Source organism: Vulpes vulpes, chromosome 7 (assembly GCF_048418805.1).
Source record: "Vulpes vulpes isolate BD-2025 chromosome 7, VulVul3, whole genome shotgun sequence".
NCBI classification, from domain to species: Eukaryota; Metazoa; Chordata; class Mammalia; order Carnivora; family Canidae; genus Vulpes; species Vulpes vulpes.
The window spans coordinates 51,125,516-51,146,601 of NC_132786.1; the positions used below are offsets into that span (position 1 = coordinate 51,125,516).

General features: G+C 43.1%; 1 long non-coding RNA gene across 1 annotated transcript; it reads left to right on the top strand.

The window, feature by feature from the left end:
• Positions 1-14,801: 14,801 nt before the first annotated feature.
• On the top strand, positions 14,802-20,607 carry LOC140599677 (uncharacterized). The gene is made up of 3 exons (XR_012002608.1): positions 14,802-14,937; positions 19,375-19,447; positions 20,496-20,607. It is a non-coding gene; the product is annotated as an uncharacterized lncRNA (long non-coding RNA).
• The last annotated feature ends 479 nt before the right edge of the window (positions 20,608-21,086 follow it).

Genomic DNA, 21,086 nt, shown 5'->3' on the forward strand with positions numbered 1-21,086 from the left:
AATTCAAGGAAACTCTTCTCCCTCCCGTCAAAGGGGAGGCTTCCCGTTAGCCTCAACAGGAAAGCATTCTGAAGTCAACACAGTCAGAGAAGAGGTTGTTTCTTTTCTTTTTTTTTATTTTTTAAAGATTTTATTTATTCATGAGAGACCCAGAGAGAAAAAGAGAGAGAGGCAGAGACACAAACAGAGGGAGGGAGGAGCAGGCTCCATGCAGGGAGCCCGACACAGGACTCGATCCTGGGTCTCCAGGATTAGGCCCTGGGCTAAAGGTGCGCTAAACCGCTGAGCCCCTTGGGCTGCCTGAAGAGGTTGTTTCATTACAGTCTGAAGGGAAAACTGCTTTTCCTCACCACACCAATCCTACAACTATTTCTGGGATTCTCTATTTTCTTAAACTTGAAACTAAAAATCATTCTGGACCCCTGTCTCTCTGCTCCCCACCTTCCCACAGCCAGTTAGTCATTCAGCTCTCTGGTGAACTCTACTTCCTGAAGAGCTCTCAAAGGAGTCGATTTCTCTGCATCCCCAATTCTACTACCTCATTTCCTGCCTTTATCATTCCTAATACCAGAGAATATGATCATGGTTGTGGTACTTCTGACTCCAACTTCCCCCATTCTGGGGAAGGTATGTACAAATGAATATTATTCAGTCTTAAAAAGGAAAGAAAGTCTGACGCAAGCTACCTGCCTGTCCACCCTGTCCACAAGGATTTTCCCCAAATCCAAATCTACTTGCGCCAGTTCCCTGTTCAAACACTTTCACTGGTCCCCATTGCCTACATGATTGATCCTGAGACTCTCAGAAGCAAGTCTCAACCTTCTTGTCTTATTTCTTCCATCACCTTCAAAAGATCTTATCTGTTATCCTTTAGAAGAACCATAGGTTTTCCAGAAAACACAGACTTTCCCCACTCTCTGAACTTGTTCCAATTGTTCCATCTGCCCAGAATGTCTTCACATTTTCCAACTGGTAAATTCTTTGTCTCCCTTCAAAATCCATCAAATGTTTTGGTGGTTTTTTTTTTTTATTGTTAAATTTCTCTGACCACCCTGGACAGTTGGCAGCTCCCCTCTGTGATTCCAAAGCAGTTTGCATGGAGTTCTAATAGCTTCTTTCATAAATCGTGAATCATTTTCGATCCTGCCATTCCTCTTCTTCCTCTTCTTCCCCAGACCGTGAGCTTCTGAAGGAAGAAGACTGCCATTCGTCTTTATATCTTCACCTCTTAGCACAGGACCTGGACATTACAGGAGCTCAAGAAATTCATTTGTTAGGTCATTAAAAAATAGTCACTTAGGGGCACCTGGCCGACAGGGTGGGTAGAGCATGCGGGTTAGGTGTAGAGATTACTTAAAAATAAAATATTTAAGAAATAAGAAACATAAAACTAGTCATTTAGTGTCTGCTCCTTGCCAAACCAGGGGCTAGGCTCTGGGAATGCAGTAGCGATGAAAACATAAGATCCCTCCTGTCTGGGAACTTGAATGATAAATGATAAATGATTTCAAAGTGTCCTTTGAACTTCTCTTTTCTTTAAAACCTACTTTTGGCTTTGCCCAACCTTTTCCCAAATAAATGAACCGCTTGATACTTGTGCTACCATCCTTTTCTTAAAACACCAACCCTGCCAGTGACAATGTGAATCAGGACAAATAAGTACTGCTGTGTTGAGGGTTCAAAGGAGCTTCAGTTCTGATGTCTGTGCCATCCAGAGGCATGTCGTCTGGTTGAGGAGTAAACTTATCATACAGAACAATTAAGAAACAATACAGAAACATAATTAAGTGGTAATCATTTGGGACAGATGGCCGATCTTCAGAAGAGAGGTAATGAAGTCAGCCATATAATCAGTGCATAATTTATAGCACATGCTGTGCCCCCATCAGGGACTTCAACACGGCAGCAAAATATTTTTTGATACAGAGAACAAGGCTTTGCTCCCTATCCTGGTAGAGGAATCAGATCTGTGGGAAAAGTGACCTGTTCGTCTGCTCAGAAAGTGTAAGGGGTCTCTCTCACCCCCATCAAGGGGTCTCTCAAGGTGTGTAGAGAGAAATAGGAAAAAATTACACCCAAACCCAGATTCCTGGAGATCTTTCTGCAGAGCATGGAGTCTCCAGGAGTGGAAAAAATTGGAATGCTATTTATTTATTTATGTTTCAAGGAGAGGAATTAGAGGACTGTTAGGGTGGTTGTCCAGGGCCCCACAGCCCTACTGCCCCCAGGATGTCAAGAGCAGTAAGAAAGCACCAGCCATAGTTTCAGTATCCGTGTCTCATATAAATATATTTTCCCCTTTGAACATTCTTTTCCCAGACAGACACCCTGAATCTCTCTGCCCCTATTGCCTTATAAGCCAGCAAACCTAGTCTGTGGCTTTGACAGTAGCCAGCACAGCCCTCTGAGTTACTCTCTCCATGCCCACCCTTCCACCCTGGGGCGGGGGGGGGGGGGGGGGGCGGGTTGGAGGGTAGGGACGTACAGAAGACTGCATTGCAATTCCTGCAGTTGTTTTGCAACTAATCCAGCCTAAATCCTCTTGTTTGGGACATCCAGGGGTTTATCCTAACGAGCTCAATCTGTACTGGAGTAAATCCTTCCCTTCACACCAAACCTCCCACTGGGGAGTTGAATTCAGCACAATCTGACCTCACGCAGCACAAGAGAACGCAGGGACCAGCTACCTAAATATGGCAACACGTTAGTGAGGTGATTAGACTTCAGGCCACAAGAAACAGGAAAGTTCGATGTGATTGTATACGCATAAAGATTTTATGTTTAAATGCCTTAAAAGGCCACTGGAAAGGCCTTCTCTTATCAAGAACTCTCCCTCACGTCCATTCCACATTGCTGTAAACCATGGCAATTAAGAACTTACGAGAAGCCATATCGAGTCAAAAATGTAAACACAAAATCTCTGAGACCAAGAAGGGCAGGTTCTCATGGTAACTCAGGCCCGGGGTTCAACACTCACAACTCATGTACTGAAAGGTTCTGCGAGGGTCAGAGATAAGACCTCAAGGTTAAGTCCAGTCCAGCAGATATTAAACCTCCCAGGAATACAGCTGACATAGATGTTCTTGGGTTTCTTTCAAGGAGATAGAACGCTCCAATTTTTAGGGCCAATGACCTGTAGCTGTGAAAGGAAAAAAAAAACTGACTTGATTTTTGTTCTTCCCTTAAATAAACCTTTTTTCTCTTTATGTCTCATGGTACGATGACTCTATGGGCATTTGGAAACATGACCTTTTTTTTTCCTTGCGGCACTGTAACTAGGATCTTCTTTAAACATCTTTTTTTTTTTTTTTTTCCCAGAAAGGGAAAAAAAAAGATTTCCATTTGAAGGAAGCATTAATATTTTCCATATGTGTTGGCTCCTGAGGGTGGAATTAGTATTCAAATTCAGATTCAGCCCACGTGGATTGGCAAGTGCAGGCCTGTAGATCACCGGCAAGCTGCAGGCCTTTGAGTCTTAGCCATTCAGCAAACCCACCAACTTCATGGGTGTGAGATGCTGGTGGGGATCCATGGGCAGAGCTCTGACCCCACACTCAGCTTGTCTTTGAGATGCAATTTCACAGGCTACACTGATTGAAACACCTCCGATAGAAAGGTCAGAAGAAACTTTCTTGCTCTGGGGAATGAGTGCACACAGACATTCATGGCTGTCCACGCTGACAGGGGAGTACAGAGGTCCTCCTGTGTGGCCCTACATTTGACAGACGAGGAAGTGGAACTCACAACAGCACCAGGATTTGTGCCCGAGTCTGGGGGGCTCCCAGGGTGTCCGTGCATTGAGGCACGAGGTACCCGGGCTCCCAGGGCTACTACGTCCAAAACCAGGCACGCATTCAACAGTTTGCAAAATATTTGCCCTTTGGGGAATGTTTAAAATTTGCATATGAAATGACAGTAATCATAAACGAGTCAGATTTAATTTTTCTGACCCTTTTAAGCTGTCATTTTACAAAAATTAGTTCTGCAGGAGTAGATTAGTACAGAAACACCGTACAAGATTCAAAATGTATAAAAGGGTATACAGTAAAAATATATCTCCTCCCACTCTCGACCGCCAGACCTTTGGGCCCCTTCCCTAGAGCCAAGCAGCGATGCTAGCTTCCCACCTATGCTTTTAGACAAACACAGCAATCTTTTCTACGTATTTATTTATTTATTTATTTATTTTTTTTTTTCTACGTATTTAAAATGCACTTTTGTCACTTTTTCCTAGGGATCAGAATAAGGCATAGTTGCCGCGGTGATTTCTCATGGTTTTAGGGGGAAAGTCGATCGCTGCCTGCTTGCAGCATTCTCTCGGTATTTTGTCTTTAACATCTATATCTTTCCCTGAAGTTTCTGTGTCCACAAACACATGAAGACACAAAATAAGCAGCTCACAACAATGACCCAATCCCCAGCCTCAGAATAACTAAGAGAAAGCCAGTTTATCATTTCTGAGAGATGAAAGTTCACAATGCTGCCTTTCAGACAATTCAGCATCCTTCGGATAATTCTTAATTATCTGTGATCTAAAATCAAGATCCATAAAGAATTAAATTAAGGCTAAAATCAAGAAAGAGCTGTGTTGCTTCTCTTTCTGAGTGCTCTAATGTCTGTGGGCAAGCGAACCCACCCCAATCCCCTGCTCCAGGCCACTCCTGCTTTCTTTGCTGGAACTATTAAAATTGGCTTCCTCCTGTTAGCCTTGCATCATCCAGTCACTGGAGCTGAATCCTGGTGGGCGAGCAGGAACCACACGTCATCATGAGTTAGATTTTGTTGTGGTGACACTGATGACGAGATGCCAGGTTCGAAGCCCTGGGTTTGCACACACACACACACACACACACACACGCACACATGCACACATGCACACATGCATAACACATATGAAGCCATTCAGGCTGTCATGTGAAGAATGATGGCAGGGAACAAGAGTCTTGCAGGACGGAGCTGGGCGGTGATGGAGGCTGGGATATGGTCATCGTAGAAGAGATGGAGAGACCTGGATGGATTCAGAGCACGTCCTGGAAGCAAAGGAGGTAGAACTTGCTGCTGGATTGAACATAGACAGGATGAAGGAAAGAGAAATTAAAGACAATTCCTAGATATTTGGCCTCTGCCACAGATTCAGGGCAGAACTGGGATAGAATACGGAAGGAGGCAATTTGGGAGGGGCGTATGGAGAAGCCAAGAGTCGTGCTTGGGCCATCCTACACCTTTAGACACCTTCTAGTTGTGCTAATTTCCATCCTGCCCCCTGGCTCTGGTTCTTCCCTATCTCTTCTCATTGCAAGTTCCATCTTTGGACCTGTCTCTCTCCAAGCTTACTTCCTTAGTGAATTCCTCCAGCTGCTATATGCTGATGCCTCCCAAATTTTAATCTCCAGGCCAGAACCTGCCCCTGAAATCCACGCCCATGTGTCCAGCCGCCTACTCAACATCTCTCACAGACAGCACAAGATTCCTACCAATCCAGATTCATCAGATAAAATAAGGGACGCCCAGTTAAGTTAGAAGAACAGCAAGGAACTTTTTAGTGTATAAGCAGTATTGCATGGGACATGCTTAAACTAAAGAAGAATCTGTTGTTTAGCTGACATCAAATTTAACTAGACATCTTGCATTTTTGTTTGTTAAATCTGGCGACTGTATCTGAAAACGCGTTCAACCCACTGTCTCTCCACCCTAATTAATAGCAGCTTCATCCTTCCCATAGCTCAGGCCAAAGATATTGGCATCATCCTTCACTCCTCTTTCTTTCGCATTCCATATCCAATCTGTCAGCAAATCCTATGGCTCTACCTTCAAAATGTATCCATCATCTGAAGCTTTCTAGCACCTTCACCACAGCCACTCTGGTCCAAGACACCATTCACCATTAAAAGGGCTAACATAGCCTTCCAGCTCTTCTCCCTTAGTCCCTTAGCATTTATTCTCAACAAAGCAAACAAAGGGATCTTTAAAAAAGTAAATCAGATTATGTTAGTCTTCTGCTCAAAACTGCCACTTGATTTTCATCTCAGTCCAGTATAAACCCCAAGGTCCTTACTAGAGCTAACCAAGCTATTGGGTCTGGGATCTGTTCCCACTCTATCCCCTCCACTTCTTCTCTGACTTTCTCTCCTACTACCCTCTCCCCCTTCACTTTACTTTGGCTGGACTAACCTCCTTGATGTTTCTCGACTACACAAAGGCACACTCCTACCCCAGTTGCTTATACTTACTGGACTTTCTGCCTCCATTGTTATTTCCCCCAGATACCCACATGGCTCCCTCCTGCACTGCATCAAGTCTTTGCTCAGATATTACCTCCTCAGTACGACATCCCTAACCACCCTCCTTAAAACTGCAACATCCCCTCCTTTATCTTCACACTCACTGTCTCCCCTACTTTATTTTTCTCCAAGTGCTTCCCAGCTTCTGAGATACCACCTAATTTACATATGTGTGTTGCTAATTGTCTCTGCACCTAGAAGAGTAGCTGGCATTTATAGATGATCAAGAAACCTTAGTGGAAATGATAAATCTATTAATCAATGCACCCATTAGGTAGTGGGTTATACAAATTTGGAATTCTGACGAGACATCAGGGCTGGAGATGCAGATCTGGAAGCCATCAACATGTAGAGATGTCGAAAGCCATAGGATTGGATGGGGTTACCTAGAAGAATATGTAGCTAAGCACAAGAAGGGGGCCCAGGGTATCAAAAGGTCAAATGGAGAATAGAGAACAAACAAAAAGAATGAAAAGTAGCATCCTCTAAGGTGGAGGGAAAACCAGAAGGGCTTCGTGCCAAGAAATATGAGAATTTGTTTCAAGAAGGGGGACGGTGGTGAACTGAACTGAATCCTGCTGGGAAACCAAATGAGATAAATGCAAAGTTGCTACTATTGCAGTTGGGAACCTGGAGGTCACCCCAAACGGTGACAAAAGTGGCCCCTGTGGGGTCCAAAGGTTCGAAGCTGGTCCCCAGTGAGATGATAAAGGAGCAGAGAGGACGTGGAGGTGGCCACAACCATGTCTTCTGAGGTGCATGACTAGATGAGCAGCCCAGCAATGGGACACGAGCTGGGGTCAGGGGTTGTCGAAAAGAGGCGTCTGACGCATCGGGGCTGGGGGTGCAGTTATTTCTGAAGAATTCTGCTCTTAGAGAAGAATGGTAGGGCAGAGAGAGAGTGGTGGGCCAGCGTGAGAGAGGGGCGCTTGAAGCAAGTCGTTAGCAAGGCGAGAGATGGGGCTGGGCCCGACGGGAGAGGTTGGCTTCAGGCCCCGGGATGCAGGACAGTGTGGCCGAGGGCACGGCTAGGTGAGTGGGTTGGGGGACGAAAGAGAGGGCGGGCCTGATTACTCCTCCACGGAGGCGTGTGTCCATCTGACCTGTTAGGCTGCTCCCCGCGGTATAGACCTGATGCCTACACAGAAGACTCACCTGGTGAGGGCTGATTTAACTGAACCAATCGATGCACAACTGAAGGGTGGCAGATTGTACTGTCCCCAAATGTGCCACCATTTACTACTCTTTGTCCAATGTAGCAGAGAGGCATTTGGTCCCAACTACTCCCTTGGGCCTTGGGGTTCCTCGGGGGTTCCCACGCCCATGTGAAATCTGCACACCTTTCTCTGTCACTCTGTCTTACCTTGATTTGATCCTCAGGCTCAGCTGGACACCCTGGGAGAGGGGACGTATACGGTTTGTTGTCCCCCCTCCCCTCCCCGGGCACCACTTTCTTCTAGCAGCGTGCCACCTGGCAATCCTGTCCAGAAACCAGTCCAGTTCACACACCAAAAAATCTGGGGTGGGTTGGGGTGGGGGGCGTGGATGGGAGGGAACCCAGGGTGGAGGGAAGAAACCACAAGCTGTAAATGTCACTCGCCTGGAGCTGCACTTAGAATGGCCAACGATTTTTTAAGTGGAATTGGGCTGAGAGAGCTAAAATAGCAGCAGCAACACGCGAAGTGGGATGCGAGCAAAGCAAGCGGTGGCTACAAAGGGTTTGGGAGCACGACTCTGTGCACCTGCTCCGGGCGGGCTGCTTGCTGCAATTGCTCGTCTCTTTGCCGCATTATGTGCTGTGCCAATACTGTATCAATTTCCACCCAAGGAAGCATCTTAGGAGGGCAGTTTGGGTACCAGAATTATACCGTAAGCAGAACACAGCAGACTAATTAGCTCTGTCCCGTTACTGATAAGCTGTGTTCCCCAGGGTTATAGTCAGTCTCCAGTGGTTGCGGCCTATTTGGAGCAGAACCCAAGGAGGGAAACACAAATGACAAGCTTTCTGCAAAGTTCTCCTTACCGCCCTCCTCCTCTGATGTGGGGTGTCTCTGGCACCAGAGCAGAAGCACACCTGCCTGCAGGAAGGGCACTTCCACCCTGTTCCTGACAACTCCTCTGCAGATTAGGACATCCAGTGTTCCTCAGCTCAGTAATTGCTAGGTTTCCTCATTGGATAGGTTCCATTACCACAGGGCTTTTATCAGCCTTGTGCTACTGCAAAGGATTCCCAGTTTCTAGACAGGCTCAGGGTCAGCATCTGGGCAACTGTACAGGATTGCAGTAGATGAGTTTTCAGTCAACAAGGATGTCAGGTGTCCAAAAGCGGATTCCTTACCCTAAATGGAAAGAATAAGGCTTTGACCTGGCTTAGGGGATTATCTGACATTTTCTATGTCATCAAATGTCACTATCACATCTAAGGAAATAAATGATAATTTTATAATATCATCTAATATTAATTATGGTCAAATTTCCCCATTCCAAGAATGTCTTTCATAGCTGTTTTTGTTTAAGCCAAGATCCAATCAAGGTTCAGGGGCTCCTGGGTGGCTCAGTGGTTGAGCGTTTGCCTTTGGCTCAGGTCATTATCCTGGGGTGCTGGAATTGAGTCCCACATCAGGGTCCCCGTGGATGTTTCTCCCCCTGCCTCTGTCTCTGTCTCTCTCTGCATCTCTCATGAATAAATAAAATCTTAAAAGAAAATCAAGAGTATGTGTCTTTTTTCCCCAGAATTACTGCTCCCTGCTTCTTTTTCCCCCTAAAACTATAACTTTCTGGATGTCTATGCCCATTATCTCATATTCTGGATTTTTCTGATTGTTTCCTTATGTTGTAATTTAACTTGTTCTATCCCCTCTAGATGTCAGCTCTAGAGACATTTGATTTGATTTAGGTTTAACATTTTGACAAAAATATTTGTGGTTGATGTTATTTCAGACTACATCACGCCATAGGGCACGTAACAGTGAACGGTATCACTATTAGCGATGTTGGTTTGGTTAAGGTGCTGACAGCCAGACCTTTCCAATGACCTGGTATGTCTCCCTTTGAAGGCAGTTAACAATGTGCGGGGTGAAACTTGGGCACCATGTAAATATACTGTTCTTGTGGTGATCCTCTTTATCAGGTGGGTAGGCATTCTAAACCATTTCAAACTGACATATTTAATGACCCCTGAGCAGTGAGCCTTCCTGTCACTATTTCTGTGAAGACCACACGGGGACCCCAAAATTCCATTCTTGCAAATTTTAAGTCCCTTGGGAATGGAGAATCCAAGAAATAGGTCTGTCATCCGTTACTGGAAGGAGGCAATGAGTGGATTACTCCAAATTTAGGAAGAAAACAAAGTAAGAGTGAGATGGGAAATATAAGCTGAGGACTCCCATCAAGTCAATCTTTTATTCTGAGGGTCCTCGAGTGAGGGCTTGGCAACTATGCATAGGATTTTTGAGATAAAGGTGTTGGAGAGTCGTTCTTCCTATTGCTGGGTGGGCAGTTGGTTACAGTCAGTTAGCTGATTATATCAACACCTGTGGCTTCCTATCCACCTGGTTCTGGAAACTCCAGGCTGTCTGGACAGGCCCCTGGGGGTGGATGGGCCTCTTTAAAATGTCATTCTCCTTTATCCCCTGGATCATTTCAGCTTTTTGTACTCCAAGTCATAGGAAAACTAAAGAAAAAGACAACTGGAAAATGAGCTGAAAGAGAAAGGAAGAATTTCAATAACTGCTCCATACAAAGTCCCTGAGTGTTTATTAGTTTCTCCTTGGAAGAGATGAGAAGATTAGGAATGGCTTGTCCAAAATGAAATTGCATTCTGAAAGTTGCTTACTGGAAGGATGGGAGTCATCCTGGGGTCACTTCCAGCTAGATGAGGTCAAATACGCTAAGTGCATGAGGACAAAGTGGTATGATCCTCAGGGAAAGAGCTATCCTAATGTTAACTCACCCGACCCTGGGACAAGAGAGGTGCAAGAAATCTGGCAAACAAACCAATAGGCTTTTCCTCTCTACCAAAGATACTAACCCAGGGCCATAGCTTCTCACATGGCTTTTAAGATTCCAATTCAAATGGGTCCTATGCTGGACCAAGCCAAACGAGGTGGGATGAGGACAATTTGTACAATGGGGAAGTTCTATAATTGCTCAACAACTATTTATTGAGGACTAATTATTAACTAAGTGTGGAAGGCTTAGGAGGTGAATAAATAATACCTTTCCTTGTTTTCCCACACACTCTTGAACTAATAGAGGAATAAGAAACAGGATACCAGCCAATGCAGACCAAATGCCAGCTTTATTATTAATAAGCTGATGGAGAACATGCCTACAACTGTAGCTAAGTGATCTTGCTAAGTGGATCGGACTCATTACATTACCCAGTTCCAGCTGTCCCACAAGGGCAGTCCCCTATCATGTAGCAGAGAGGACATGGGAATGTACTCTCCCTGTGGCAGGTGGGACTGATGAGAGAATGCACCAAATTCCCACCTATTTTTCTTGCCTTCCAATATCTTACCCTCCAAGCTCTTCTAAGGCTTTGCCACCATTACAGAGCAATCCCAAAAGATCTGTATAGTGTGCTCAGATCTTCCTAAGTTTCTTTGGCCCAATCAAAACCCTTCTTTCCATATCCATCTAGGTTAAAATATTAAGCCATGCTAATCATGTGGTATTGCTTCAAATGACTCTCAAATGTATTGAAACATTAGATCATGTAACAAGAATATTCAAATAGAAAAGTAGAATCAACACTTTAAAAAGAAGGAAATAATATATAATATATGCATTGTACTATATAATATGTAACATAACATACTGCGTAATATATATATTTGTTTAGGACAGGGTGACCAACACAGAGGCAGGCATCTCTGTTTGGGAGCTTGTTGAGAGACTGCCTTCTCCATGGTACATTGCTTCTCCCCTTCTTTGAGCAAAGAATCCATTGGCTTTCTAGAACTTCAAGCTCAGAAATTTTTTTTTGTTTTCGTTTTTGTATCTTCCATGGCATTGGCAGCAAGGCATCTGTAGTAGAGGGTAAGTGGATAAAATGACACAGGGATAAGATAGCTGACATGGAAATTAGGAAGGACCTGGGGCTAGCTAGTCAAAGCAGAGATGCATCACTGCAAGCTGATAGTGTGCCATCTGAGAGGATGGAGCTGGTGCAATCAGACTGAGAAGGCTTGCTCATCAGCCTGAGGGCCAGGGATGTAGATCTGCAAAGTGATGGGTGGAACCATTCAGACTGAGATCTCAGAAGGGAGAGTGGAGGGAAACAGAAAGCCACAACTGAGCATCAGGTGACATTCCCAGTTGAGGAGTCAAAGAAGGAATAATGTAGATAAGAAAAGGATTTTGAGGGCAAAATCAGACAATAGCGAGAAATGGCAATACTGTCTAGCACCACAGATGTTAGGGAGAATGTGGAGTATTTGAAAAGCAAGTAGGCAAGGTGCCACCTTCTTTAGAATGCCTCACCACCACCATTACCACTACCACCAGCAGCACCAACAAGCCTTCAGAGTCCCAATTCTGAGGGTACAGTAATGACATCATGGAAGCCATGAACATCTCACCCTGTATAGCTCGTTGATGATGAGCCTGTGTTTATATGATTTAACACAGGATCTAATCTAGAAGCACTGGTCTCTGCTTTCCCAACTCAGTGTAGCCCATGAATTTCGAATTTCGATGTACTTTATTACAAACTAAGAAAGAGGAAAAACTCAGTTTGGGGATCCAGCAAACAGAAAGGGAAGTCCTCTTTATGGATCCCTTTAACCCATTCTGTGATGAGTTGTCAGGATTAATTTGTTTTTACCTTCTGCGAAATCATCTGCATAGAATTCCAATCAGAAAGCAGGATGCTGGCCGTCAAGAATGTCTAAAGTTCCATTAGAGCCACAATGGCAAATAGGTTTGATCTGCAGTGCTAGGGGCAATCAGCTGATGGTAGCTCCTTAAAGGTGTGTATTGAGAAGACTTTTTGAGGTCACTGAAGCTCAGCAGTAAAGAATGCCAGGAAAAAATGAGCTATGTCTGGCATGGGTTCCTAACTGAAGCATTCTTGCCAGATAATTCCTGTTTCTATACCTCTCTTTCCCCAGATCGTACAATACTGTGGCCAATCAGTATTTTCCTGGGATGTAGCATTTTGAACATTTTTTTCTAATCTACCTGTGACCTTGCACCTTTGCTCTTTTGTCTTCAGCTTGTTTCAGTGGAGAACATCACACTGAAAAAGAAAACATTTGTATACTGACAGAGACAGCACCTGGGAAGGTCCTCCCTGATTAAAGTGATACAGTTTTGAGGTCTGGTTTTCTACATTTTGACACAGGAAATCAAGGATAATAAGCTGACCCTCATCTTTCCCAGTGGATAAGCAGCAAGCCCTATGTGTACGGTTTGATGGTTACAGAATCCGACACATTTGTTTCTGAGGTCACCAACACATTGGTTTCTGAGGTTCAAGGAAAACTTCAGGAGCCCTGTCTTCCTTCATTCGGACCACACTGCCCAGTGGACAGTTGGTATTTTGTGATGGTGACTGTCCATTGAATGTCTTTATAACAGGTTTGTGCTATGTGCTATTCTTTGAAGAATTAAACATTATTAAAGTTAAGTTCTCATTTCTCCTACTCAACATATTTTACTTCTTGCTTTGGAACCCAAAACGTGCTTGTGTTTTCCTCTCAAACATGTTTTCTCCCAAAACATGAACTAAATGCATCAGTTTTTGATTTTAGAGAAAGGACACACTAGCTAAATGTTCCCTTAATGCCCTGACAAGTAGATCCTTGCCAGATCCACTGATTACTCAGTGATATGGACAAGGACTGGTTCCACTCCACATCTTCATTCCGAGGAGACAGGCCTACCAAAAAGGGATGATATGTTTAAAGAGCAAAGATGCTGGGCTAGATTAACAAAAGTCTATGGCTTTCATTCAAAAATGTATTGAGGACGCATAGTGTGTTTGCACTGCTCTAGGCACTGAAAGTATAGCTGTGGACAAAACATGTTTCCTGCTCCCAAGGAGCTTACATTTTTGTGGGAGAACACAGTCAAATAACCACATGCTCTGAAGAAAAATTAAAGGTTCAAGGGGAGATAATATGTCATTGGAACACTTTCTCTTTTTATCGGTGTTCTTTTGGTTATATTTGAATTCTCTTTATACGCAATCTCAAATTCCCACAAATTCAAGGTTTGTTTGGATTAATATCACATTAGCAGGACTCATAATATTAAAATTCTGACGAGAAGATTAAGGTCAGGTAATCATTCTTTCTCTATTTTTTATTTATTATTTTTTAAAAATATTTTTATTCTTTTGGAGACACCGCTGGGATAGATAATCATTGTTTAGTTATAATGTCATAGAGTGTAGTCTCTTTTCTAACATAGATGGAGATGGATAGAGTTTTGGTAGAGGAACACAGGGCATTCTACAGCATAAAATAGGTATTTGTGGAGTGATAGAGGAAGCAAATGAAATGGAAATCTGGGAGTAGACCACTGCAGGCAGAGGGAAGAGTAAATGCAAAGGCCTTGTGGCTGAAATGATAGATATGTTCAGGGCACAGCAAGGTGGCCAATCTGATGCAGCTGGAGTAGACTGAGCTAAAGGAGAGTGCTAGGAGAAGTCAACACTCAGAGCCCGATTAAACGCAGCCTTTTAGGCCATTGTGAAGATTCTGGATTTTACTCTAAGTTGGGAAGCCACTGAAGGACGTTTAGCAGAGGAGAGCCTGATTTGCTGAATCTCTTTAGCTGCTTTGTTGAAAATTCACATCCGGACAAAGGTGGAAACAGGAAGACTGGTTGGGAAGTCATTACAACGTTTCTGGCAGAAGTGATTGACGCTGGTCTAGATGAGGTCAAGATCAGCAGAGCAGCAAACCACTTAATATCTTTTGAAGGTCAACCGACAGAATTTGCAGACAGATATGCTGAGAGTGTGAGAGAACAAAAGGAATCAAGGATGACTCCAAGATTTTTGGCCCGAGCAATTGAAAGATGGAACTGCCCTTTACTGCAAAGAGAAAGATAGGGAAAGAAGATGTTGGTGGCTGGTGGGTGGAGGGGGAGGGAGGACAGAAATCAGGAGATCAGGGGCGATGGTGTTTAGTTTACGTCCATTAGTGCTGGGAGGGCAGTGGAGTATGTGAGCCCGGATGAGGGTTGGGTTGGGTTGCTGCTACACATTTGGGAACCATCAGCGTATGAAAGGAGTTTAAAGCCACCAGACAGGATGAGATTAGGTGGGGAATGAAGATCGGTGTCCTCCTGAAGCCTCAGCCCGGGACACTCCAGCCTCTGAAGACAGGAAGAAGGAGCCTATTCAGCAAAAACACAATGAGCAGGAACAATCTGTGATGTTGGAGGAGGTTCTAGAGCAAGTGCACTTTGTACCCTGGAGGCCGAGTGAAAAAAATAAAAAGACAAAATGTTTTAAGAAATAGTGATCATTTGTGTCAAACGCTGGAAGGAATAGATAAGGAAGGACAGAGAACTAACAACTGAAGTTGACAATGTGAGAGCAGTTTCGGAATGCAGGAGCCAAGGCCATTCCAAAGAGAATGGAAGGGAGGAGAGACAAGGAAAGACAACCCCTTCCAGGAGTTTCTGCAGGAAGGTAAAGGTGAGTGAAGAAAATGGGACATTAGTTGGCAGAAGATGTGGTGCTGTTGACTGTCACTGTTTCTTTCCTTCTTGTTTTTAAGATTGGAAATATTATATCACATGCCAGTAAGAAGCCCAGTGCAGGGGTGGGGGGTGTGGAGACACCTGGGTCATTATGGCCAGAAGGAGTGACCATGGGAGCAAAGTCACTGTGCACAGGTGGAGCTGCCCCAAAACACATCCCTCAGAAGGAGGTGGAAGGCGGGCAAGCCAAGAGCTTGGGTAGAAGTAGTGGGTGGAGGGCACTGATTAACCTTGTTTCTAGGGGCACCGGGGTGGCTCAGTCAGTTAAGTGTCTGCTTCTGCTCAGGTCATGATCCTCCCAGAGTCCCAAGATGGAGCCCCATGTCCAGCCCCCAGGTGGGGGGTCTGCTTCTCCCTCTGCCCCTCCCCTGCTCATGCTCTCTGTCTCTGTCTCTCAAATAAATAAAATCTTAAAAAAAAAAAAAACACCTCATAGTCTTATTGTCTCTAGTGAAATAAGAAGTGAATTAGTCAACTTGTGAGTGTAGGTGGGGGGGGGGGGGGAAGGTCCTGCACGTGTGCAGAGCAGCAAGAGTAGAACGCGGGTCTCAGAGAGTGAGAAGTGAACTGGGAGACGGAGAAGGCCTGTCAGGAGGCTCTGGGGCCTGCCTGGGCTTTGTCGCATTGAAGGACAGAGTGGTTGGCAGAGTTGGGGACTGATCTAGCCTCCTTCTGGCCACCAGGCTGCAGAAGCCAAGTGAGGGTAGAGAAGCAGAGTGGAGTAGGGGTGCAAACACCTGATGGAGTCTGAGTCAGGTAAAGCGGCCAAAGCCAACCTGAAAGGTGAGCAAGCCAGGTTTAGTGGGGATATTTGGGAGGTTCTGGTGCTGAAGAGAGGCTCAAGTCAGAGTAGAGATGGGGGTGAGCCAGACGATAGAAGGTGGGTTGTCAGCGGATGGGATGCTGAAAATCAAGAATTGCTTTTTTGGTAGTAGGTGAGGAGTCTGGTAATTGCAAAGCTAAGGCTCAGGTGAGATAAATCATTTGAGGTGAGAGGGTCAAGGCCAATGTACTGGACAGATTGTCTCTGTCAATGATTTCTGCCCTTGCTCTCACATCTACTAAATTTTTTTGAAAAACTGTGTATCCTCTCACACATACAACTTGACCTCTAAAATGTTTCATCGTAAGCTTACATGAGTGCAAAAAATATAAATTCTGGCATATTATCTACACCAGCATTTTATTTATTTATTTATTATTTTCTGTAAGCTCTACACACAGTGCGGGTCTGGAAATCATGACCTCAAGATCAACAATCGCCAGCTCAAAAAAAAAAAAAAAAAAAAAAAGAGTTGCCAGGTCTACTGACAAAGCCAGCCAGGTTGCCCCTATACCAGCATTTTAAAATAAAACCATTTTATGGGGATCCCTGGGTGGCACAGCGGTTTGGCGCCTGCCTTTGGCCCAGGGCGCGATCCTGGAGACCCGGGATCGAATCCCACATCGGGCTCCCGGTGCATGGAGCCTGCTTCTTCCTCCGCCTGTGTCTCTGCCTCTCTCTCTCTCTCTGTGACTATCATAAATAAATAAAAAAAAAAATTAAAAAAAAAAACCATTTTATTGCTCAAGTATATTCAATGGAATATAAATATAAATACTATACACTTGAAGGTACCAACAAGTAAGAGTTTAACATTGGTTTTCCCCTGAAATTATATATCCATTCCACTTCCCACACAAAATAGTATCCTAATGATGTGTTTTTTATTCTTAAGAATGGTTTGATTACCCTATTATACTTCTCTCCAACCAAAATATGCCTCTAAATTAAAAACTTTTTTTGGAATTGTCAGTATTACAATGACTAGTTCATAATGGATTAAAATGTTATAAAAGTGATAACTAACACTAAAACTCTGTTAAACATGTCAAAGATTTGAGGGGATCCCTGGGTGGCTCAGCAGTTTGGCGCCTGCCTTGGGCCCAGGGCGTGATCCTGGAGTCCCAGGATCAAGTGCCGCATCGGGCTCCTTGCATGGAGCCTGCTTCTCCCTCTGCCTATGTCTCTGCCTCTCAATCTCTCTCTGTCTCTCATGAATAAATAAATAAATAAAACCTTTAAAAAAAAAAACATTTCAAAGATTTAAGAGTGACTTTTATGGTGCTTTGAGGAAAGGAGGTTTCCCGATATCAGTATTTCAAAAATTTCCCACGTTGCCCCAGAAATTTTAAAGATTTGAGGCAACTAAATGAATTGCACTCTAACCTAGCACAGTGTTCAAGAATATCATAAAACAACAGGAATAAAAAGTTGGTGCTTTTTCACTGTTTTTAGACTATAAGTCACCCCAGCTGTTTGGAAAAATTTGAGGTGGTGCTTCACAGCACGATGGGCGTAGTTAGACTTTTGCTTCTCTCTTCTTTCCTTCTTTCTTTCTTTTCTTTCTTTCTTTCTTTCTTTCTTTCTTTCTTTCTTTCTTTCTTTTTTTCTTTCTTCTTTCTCTTCCTTCCTTTCTTTTTCTTTCTTTCTTTCCTTCTTTTCTTTTTTTTCCCTTTTTTTCCCCCTTTTTTGGTTTTGTTTTTGTAAAATGAGCATGATTGTGAAAAGGGAGAAGGGAAATGTTTGCCCATCACCCTCACTTGGACTTGATACTTTATTCTCTTCTGAATCAACAAACAATTCTCAAAATAGCTTTACCAAACACATTTCTAGAGACTGACAGGGAGCCTGTTGCTTCTCAGTATATAGAGGTCAGCATATCGATTACTGGTTTAGCTTAATCTTCTGGTTCCAGGAATAATTTACTTATCTTATTCTTTATGACTATTGATCTTTCCGAAGACCCCAACTAATAACAAGGTGAAACAAATAAAGAGATTTCCTACTCTTTCAACTGAACTGTGTTAGGGATGATAAATCTGGAACTCCGCCAGTTACTGCCTGGAGTTGTAAATCTTGGGCAATTGGCTACCCCTTTTCTCCAGAGGCCCCGTGCCTCATACACAATTCAGATTTTAGTTCGATCTGCAGAAAGTATTTCCCTACCCTTTCACAGAAATTTTTGACCATGACATCAGTTAAGAAATTCTGCCTTTCAGTAAATACATTTTGCAGAAACAAATTTATATTACTTTGAAATAACAATAAAAATCTCCAAGGACAACAGTTTACTTGATCTTCATAGGTTCTAGAGACAAAGGAGTATCATGACACTAAATCTTAATAAATGTCAGAGCCCACTGGGAGCACAAAATTGTTCCCCAGGGGTCAGTTCTCACATCATTGACTCATCTGGTAATAATAAAATATGGTTTGGGTTCAGATCTTTATTATTACTTATTCTTGGTAGTCCATGCTTTTCCCAGAAATGGGTTTAAGATTATTAACAGTGGTCTCTTCTAGAACTTCTCTGATCAAACATAAAGGCTACAGCTCCTTTGTACCTAAGAAATCTAGGCCAAGTGTACCAATCAAGAAACTGAACACAATACTGTTGAGGTTGAGCTAATATAATAGGCTACATAACCCCGTTATATTTGACAGACAACTCTTACTTGAACGATATTGTTATTTGTTGTATCAGATTCATTTAGGAAGGCCTTTTTAAAAAAGCTTTTATTTATTCATGAGAGAGATTGAGAGGCAGAGACAGAAGGAGGCTCCATGCTGGGAACCCGATGTGGGACTCGATCCTGGGTCTCCAGGGTCATGCCCTGGGCTGAGGGCAGCGCTAAACCACTGAGCCACCCGGGCTGCCCTAGGAAGGCTTAAAACACTACCCCATCTGATTCAGGAGTACTGCCTAGCAAACAGAAAGAAGGAACAAGTCCCTGTCTTTGATGCCTTAGAACAGTGGTACAAATGGTATCAAGAGTATTGTGGATACAGGAAAGAGGAGCTGGGTGTGACTCACAATACAGTATGATCACCAGAAATATTTGAATATGATCCTTTCATGATATAGTTTAGGGCAATAGTCTCAAAAAGTTTGAAAGAACATTTACTTCCTCAGGATATGAATAGGTATTACAGGGGAAATGTTGCAAGAGTTCCAGAACCTCCATCACGTACTTTTTGAATCTCTAAGAGTAGAGGTATAACATGCCAAATACCCCAGCTTTTTGGAGCAGAGAAGAGCATTCCAGGATCCACAGAACAATTTAGGAAACTCTGGTTTGGGGTATAATGTCACCACAAAACAGAGATGTTGGCTGGCTACCAGGAATGCTCTTCTACTTCTATGTGGTATAGGCTGCTGTGAATCATTTTTTCAGCCTACCTAAATTATCCTTGAATTGTTATATTAATATCAAAAGTCAAGATAAGGCAGGTCAATGGGAAAATGGAAAAATATGGCAAGAAAATAAATGACACACAGTTCATGTCTGGGAATCATTTACCAATGATTGTGTATATTCTCTTTCATAGCAGAATATTTGCATTCTTGCTCCCTCAGAAGGATGGCCTTCAATGCAGCAAAACGAGTGAAACAAAGATTCAGGTATCTGGCAAAAAAACAATAACAAGGGATGCCTGGGTGGCTCAGTGGTTGAGGGTCAGCCTTTGGCTCAGGTCATGATCCTGGGGTCCTGGGATCGAGTACTGCATGGGGCTCCCTGAAGGGAGCCTGCTTTTCCCTCTGCCTCTGTGTGTCTCTCATGGATAAACAAAATCTTTTTAAAAATAGAACAAACAAAAAAAAAAAAAAAGAAAAAAGAAAAAAAAAAAACAATTTGTCTACCTTAACCCCTTACATAAAATAGTACCCTTAGCTACACTATTTTGCAACTCACTCTGAGTTAACCACTTGTTATTTAAGTAGGTGCTACAAACTCTCTGACACATAAAGTACTTCTTTATAAAAATGCTTTACCAAGATCCTAAACTCACTTTTATTAGCTTACAACATTCAAAGTCTTGTTTTCAGATTTTCGAATAACATGAAAGTGATCTACAAAAGTTTTTAAATCAATCTCAGATAATTAAGCACTGGATCTACAATGGAAAGAGAAATCTAGGGGGATCCCTGGGTGGCGCAACGTTTTAACGCCTGCCTTTGGCCCAGGGCGTGATCCTGGAGACCCGGGATCGAATCCCATGTCGGGCTCCCGGTGCATGGAGCCTGCTTCTCCCTCTGCCTGTGTCTCTGCCCCCCTCTCTCTCTCTCTCTGTGACTATCATAAATAAAAAATTAAAAAAAAAAAAAAGGAAAGAGAAATCTAATTTCAGATGGATTTTAATAAAGACTTAAATAGAAAAAAATCATTGACATCCTTTTTTTGCCTTTCTCTACTAAAGTTTATGTTCCACTGTGCAATCAGAAAAGTTCTAGATTGTCAGTTTTACTGAATTACACCTCAAATTTAGCCAGAATCATTCCAAAGTAACACAAATCTGATGTAGATGTAGAAAATTTTCAGTGTAATACTCAAGCATCATAAATTCAAAGCCAAAGCTACTATGAACCTTTTGTAGTAACTTCTCTGTCGCTATTTTGCTATAGTTTATAATCGCTTTTCTTAATCGGTAAGAATTGATTTTTTTTTCAGGTTGGTGAGAAATGCAAATTTTTGACAGCTGAGACATTTACCATGTCTCAGGAAGGCACAAAAGTAGCAGTAAAAGTCTGTCTTAAAGGCTTGGCAGTCCTATCCATCCCTGGTAAGTGTAACAGCAGGTGGTTCTTTCTGTATCCAAACTTTTCCTTCCTATTGCCGGTATGATCCCATATCACTAGTCTAAAGCCTGAATCTTTGGAGAGCAAACCAGAGCTGGTTGGCCTAACACCTTTGTTTCTATGTGGGAAGTTTCTAAGATTAATGTACTATATAAATAAATTAAGGACTCTGGTCAAAGTAATTCAATTTTGTTGTTCAAAGCAAGGAGATAGCAAAACACTGCCATCTGAACACAGTCAAAACCAGGGGCGGGATGAAGGGGGCGGAATCCACATATTTAAAAAACCAAAACCATACATTAAAGCTCAAGCAACTAGATCCTCTCTTAGAATGTATTTATTTTTAAGCTAGACACAAATTTGACCAAATGCTTTTCCAGTGCTAGGCAGGCGGGTTTAGAAGTAAGGAAGGACAAAAGTCATTAAAAGCAGCCACATTTATTTTTAAAACTAGGCTGAGGCA